This window comes from Hippocampus guttulatus, chromosome 8 (genome assembly GCF_054856545.1).
Source record: "Hippocampus guttulatus isolate MCC_2025c chromosome 8, RoL_Hgut_1.0, whole genome shotgun sequence".
Lineage (NCBI taxonomy): Eukaryota > Metazoa > Chordata > Actinopteri > Syngnathiformes > Syngnathidae > Hippocampus > Hippocampus guttulatus.
Window position 1 is genome coordinate 9978159 of NC_141268.1, and position 6335 is coordinate 9984493.

A 6335-nucleotide genomic window follows, 5' to 3' on the forward strand; every position below is an offset into this window, starting at 1 on the left:
AGTTGTTTGAACAGAGTGACTTTTGCTTTTGATGCACTGTTTATCTGCTCTGGGTGGGATTTTGAAACGTGAAACATTTATTACGATAGTGGTATAGTATTAGAGCAGTCTAGAAAATGTAACTGTTCGGTGTGCCTAATTAAAGAACGATAAACATACTTTGTAGCGAATTGAGAAATATTTAAAGGTGTCTTTTTTTCTTTTTTTTTTTCCACCCCGAAAATCTTGCTCCAACTCTGCGCCGTACCCTTCTGGAAAGGCTCCAAATGATGCTGTGTTTTAATTATGGCTGCAAAAATTTTCCATAAGATGTGGCATGTCCTCGAGTGGGATCAGCAGGCCGACTCCGCCGAGTGAGCGATGATTATATTCGCAGCTGTTGTCGAGCTGTGATGAATAGATGCGGCTTCTCACCAATAGCGCTCCAAACAAAATGAAACCAAGTCGTGAATAAATGTATTGAACGTCGCTTCTGCGCCTGGTCAGCAGTCTGCTCGTGCTGGTTGGGGGGTGTTGAGTGGGCTGACACAAAATTTAAGCACTCAGCAGCTCCACACCAGCCCATTAGTCTTAATTTTGCCCAGGACATGCAACAGGGCCCTCTGGTCTCAACGAGCAAACGAAAATGTATCGGAGCGGCCGCTTGGGCCTAATTGAAAGAAATTGTCTGTCTGTTTGCTTTGTGTTAGCGTGGCGGTTGCGATGTTGGCGGGACCTGAGCTAGCTCGTTGCCCTGCGGGCGTCAACCCGGCCAGCTTTGGTTTGACCCACGGATATCCGCCGCCAAGCAGATTGCCTTTGAAAATTGCACAAGGGGAAATTATTTTAAGGAGAGTTTATGAGAAATCTTGATGACGTTGATGCAGCCAAGTCGCAGTCTGTGCACCTAGTTTTTGGTTTGCAGTACGCGCATGGTGACGAATTATACATTGTTGTTATACAGCAGTGGTACTCAAAGCGTGTGGTGGTCAGCAAATGAATGACAGCCTAAATGCTCTTCCTTTGCATTTAACTGGAAAGTACAATTCATGAGCATTTCATCTTTTACAATCTGTGTTTTTTTTCAAAAGTAATTATTATTTAACTCCTGACCAATACATTTGAATTGAATCGGGTATTTTTCCCGCCATATTTATTTACATTGGTATTGTTCAAACAGTGTAATGCCACAGTGGCTCACAATAATATTACATATACTTTTAAGGAATAAAACATCTGTCTCGTTTTTGATGAAGACTTCGGCCTACTATTACTCCTCTATTGTAATATTGATCATGAGGGTGGTAGTTGGAAAGCGACGTATGTCTTTGGTGTTTGTTTGAAAACAATTGTTACACAGTGTACCCTTGCAGTTAGGGACTAAACCCTGATCTGTTGTGAATAGTAAAAATCTCTCTCTCTCTCGCTCTCTCTGTAATTGCCAGTAGTTATATACCATAAATGTACAGCAAAATATGATCCCAAAACACTTATATATTCAAACCATCATAAACATCATAGAAAGGATCCCAAAATGGGTTATTTTCAGCGACTAGCTGAGGATATGTGCGTTTATGAATACAAAACCTGTGAAAAGGCCGGGGTGGATATGCCGTTGCGTTGTAAACCACAAAAATGACTATTTTTATATCAACCATTTTATTCTGGTTTTGTCTCAGTGATACGCTCGTCTTTAAGCGATTTGCCTGAACATTGCCAATGACTACCTCTAGTTAGGCACTGAATAGGATGAGCAGCTAAGTCAGTTGTCTTTGGCACGAGACCAATCAAAGACCAAGTTAAAATAAAGATAAATTTAATTGAAATAGAACGAGTCTATGAAAATAAGTTTCTTGGACTAGTAATAGATACAAAACTATCCTGGAAGCCACACATAGATAACATTATAAAAAAAATATCCAAAACTATCGGGATACTCCACAAAACGAAGGATGTGTTGAGTAAGAGTTCCTTGTATACATTATATTACTCATTATTACTCCCATATATGACCTACTGTGTAGAAATATGGGGAAAAGCTTGTAAAACAAACACACTCCCTGTTTTAAAACTACAAAAAAAAAGCAATCAGAATAATCAATAGGTCTAAATATATAGAACCCACAAATCCAATATTCATCAAATTAAACACAATGAAATTCTACGACTTGGTTGACTTCAAGATTACCCAATTAATGTATAAAGCACATAACAATCTCCTCTGCCAAAATATCCAGCAGCTTTTTGAAATTAGAGAGAGCTGTTATCATCTAAGGGGTACTAATCAATACAAAAAATCCAGAACAAGAACAAACATCAAACAAAGGTGTGTATCAGTAATAGGTGTCAACCTGTGGAACAAGCTTGAAACGGACCTGAAAATGAGCAAATCGTTGGAGGAGTTCAAAAACAAATTCAAAAGATTAGTACAAAAAAACTACATGAATCAGAATTAAAAAGATACATTTGATATACTTATAAAATATAGTAAGACAACCGTTTGTTCTTGTTTTGGATTTGATCAACTTATCAATTGTATTCAAGAAATGATAATTATAATGAATATCAGAAAATTGAAATACAAAAGGAGAAAGAATAACTATATATATATACAAACCAAAAGGTGTATAAATAGAATAGTATAGTATACATAAGGGTAAAAGCATTTGATGATATGTAGATTTTTCTTTTCTTCTTTGTTTTGAAAAATGATCAAATCCAATTGCTACAAAATAAGGGGTAGGACTAGATAAGTTACTTACTTCTTCCTACTCCCTTGAGCATACAACTGTGATGATGTGTGTTTTCTTCTTTTATCTACTTTCTAATTTTCCTTACATAATTTTTGTTTGACTTTTGTCAACCTGTTATTGTGTATACTATATATGCTCAATAAACAAACAAGCAGCTAGCCGTTAGCTGCTGATCAGATCTTAACTTCCACCACTGCCAATCGTGATCCAGACCTTCCTCTGCATGATCGTGAGACATTTACCACCCTGCTTTCTTAGCCGTCAACTCCTCAAGAAGCTCATACTTCTTCTGGAATGTTCGAGCCCGCTGTTATTCACTATCAAGCCAGTATGGCCATTGCTTGCTATTCCTCCACTAACATGGCACCTGAGAAGAATCGGGGTACTTTGGCGGCATCTTAGAAAGTCTAATAGCTGAATTTCTCAGGGAAAAGTTATTAGTTTGACCAAAACAAAAACACACACTAGTAGCGACCAGTTCACTAATGTTTGACTTGTCCTAAAGTTAATTGTTGATTTGGCAGCATAGTGGAACAGATGTTAACTGGCCTTCTTCACGGTCAGGAAATACATGTTTGAATCTCTATGTGGCGTACAAGTATTGTTGCACGTTGATAAGGTGTCTCTATGTACACTACTGTTCGTTACATTGTACTACTGAGCTAAATTCAACTCAAAGTAACAGACCCCCCCCCCCCCCACAATAGCTTCTCCATCCTCCCTGCTCCATTATAATTGCTCACATTTACCAGGTGAGCGTCTGCGGTGTAATGAGGAGGAGGGCAACAAGCGGAATAAATAAATAGTCTCGGGCGGAAGTTGATTGGCATCGGTGTTTTTCAAATAATAAGATGCAGCTGTTGAGAGCGGGGGTCGGGGGGGAGGAGGGGTTGCGTCTGCAGGTTTACTTTCCTGACGGCCCCCGTGGCGGCGCGTCAGTCGTGATGAAGGCAGACAGCTGACAGGTGCTCCAAGAATGACGCCGACGCCACCACCAAGCACACCTGCTAAACTTAACTCTGGGGGAGAGCGAAGAGAAGGAAAAACAGCGAGTGAGGGAGCTGCAAGAGGGAGCAAAAAAAAAAAAAGATAAGAAGGCTAAGCGTAAAAGTGAGCAGTCAAGAGTAAGAATGACGGCTGAATACTTGGCTGACTTCTTCCCTCCACTTTGCTTTGCCAGTGTTAGGCTAGCATCTTTTTCCACCAATGAGAAAGACCTGGACAGAACAAATTTAAGATGAAATGATGAGGAAACTGTGATAATATTTCTGAGTAATGATACCAAAATTTTGACTTTGATACTATAGCTGCATAAAGTATCTTGATACCAGAACTGAAACAATACCTTGGCAAAAAGATGAGCACAAAAAATGTGTTTAAAAAGCGGAATAATCGCTCACAAGTAATAAAAACATATTTCTTTCCATGAATTCAAAGGATTAATATAAGGATTTGTTGATTGAGTTAAAATACATTTTGACAATTTTTCGACACTTTAGAACAAGTGAAGAAAAAAACCTTTTGAAATGTTTAAACATTGCTTAAGATTTTAATTTTATCCAATACTGTAAAAAAGTCTCAAGGCACAAACATAAATGTTAGGTATATGTTTATATTCGACCAACATAAAATTTCATTGAATTATGGGTCAACGATAACTTCTTTTCCATCAATACCGATAATTTCCTGCTTCTCCAATCCAATCCAATAGCTGATTTTTTTGTATACAGTACTACATGAAAAAACTGTAATAATATAATGTAATATACAGTATATTAGCTCCTGAAAGGCATAATGTAAAAAAATTAACGTCACTTAATATTTGAAAACTATGACTGATCGTCACCAAAATTCACGTCAGCATCTTTTCATGGCTTGGGTTACCAAATAAGGTGTTTATGCCTTCATATATGTCAACGAAACATGGCACTCTTGAACAAAAGTGAGCTGTTGTGCAAATGGCCGAGGCAAGAACAAAAACGACACAATTGCCTCATGCATAATCGGCCAAACTGGCTAGTAAGTTTTTTATCAGCACCCGCTCAAATGAAAATGAACCTGCATTTTTTGCGGGTTGGCAGGTGTTCATTTACAACCCAATGGTAACCCATAGTGAACACCAGGACACTGTCACACTTAAATATATGTGGACATCGCTACTTTTCCTCACTTCAAAATGTGAAGTTCAATCTATTAAAATATTAGAATGCATAACGAATAGCATAAACGGAGATGTCTGGGTAAATTGGGGTGAAGATTGCAGTATTTTGGAGCATTAGGCCATGTTAAGCTGTTTGACGTTAAACTCTTTTGACTGTCCTCACACAACCACAATGTTAGTAACAAAATTGACTCATAATGTCAATGGAGGGATGAGGATACACAACTTTAAGGTTCTCCTTGCTCCTCAATGCTCTGGAGGAGGTTTCAGAAAGACAATGTACATGCCACCTACTACAAACATTCTGAAACTTAGACAAACATAAACATTGTGAAAAATGGCATTGTTCTACACATGGTTTTTATAAACACACGTATGCACGTATGCAAATGGCGCCGGTATGAACGGCAGAGAGCCGCATGTGGCAGGTAGCGGCTCGCTGGCTGGTTGCGCTGTCACCAATTTGTTCCTCGCCATAGGGGACATGCAGGGGATGGAGAGGTGATGGCAGCTCCCTGTCCTCCTCGTGGCTAATGAGGCCTACACTACCTCTTCTTCTCTTGTGTGTGTGTGTGTGTGTGTGTGTGTGTGTGTGTGTGTGTGTGTGTGTGTGTGTGTGTGTGTGTGCGTGTGTGTGTTCAGTTTGTATCCATTTGTGTCACAGAGCTGCCATGGGTCTCCTTTCCCAGGAACGCGAGTTGATGTGTGGACACACACACACACACAACTGTGCCTGATAACTTTTTCCTCACTGAATTATTTACACACAGACACACACTCATTCACACATTCAGATAACAAGTCATTGCACCAGCTCAGGTGACCCATCAAATCTTGAAGGTGGATGAACTGGAGGATAAAATACAAATACATTTTTTCTTTCTTGTTTTTTGCTCGTGAAATAAGAACCACAACAATAAGGCTGATTTTAAGTAATTTTATTTCAACATGTAGTACTTAAGCGTTCAGAAGGTCAAGGCAACTATGGAAAAAGTCATATAAAGTGGTAAATGCCTTTTTAAACATTCTGTGCATGGTCGGGCTGGGCGATATGGCTGGAAAATGTTTCACAAGAGTCGGTAGTAATAAATATTTCATATCAGTAAATGTAGGGGTTTTTTTGTGTACCGGTACATTGAAATGTATGAAGTGCAATGTACAAGATTGCTCCTCCAACAGTGCATTGTAAATGCTTATGCGGCGTGAGCACATCAAAATCTTGGAACTCATTTACTTATCCACCACGCATCCACCTGAAGGTGTTTAATGGGGCTAAGTAGGCACAATATCATCTTATTACAAGAGTAGTACTGAGTCGACTGGTCATTTATTTGACTCAAGTTACGCCACACTCTCGTTTCGCGTGAGGAACTGTACAACTTCTTCGTTGGTTTAACTGCTGTTGCATCGTGTTCGGAGTCGGCTGCAACAGCTGATGAAAT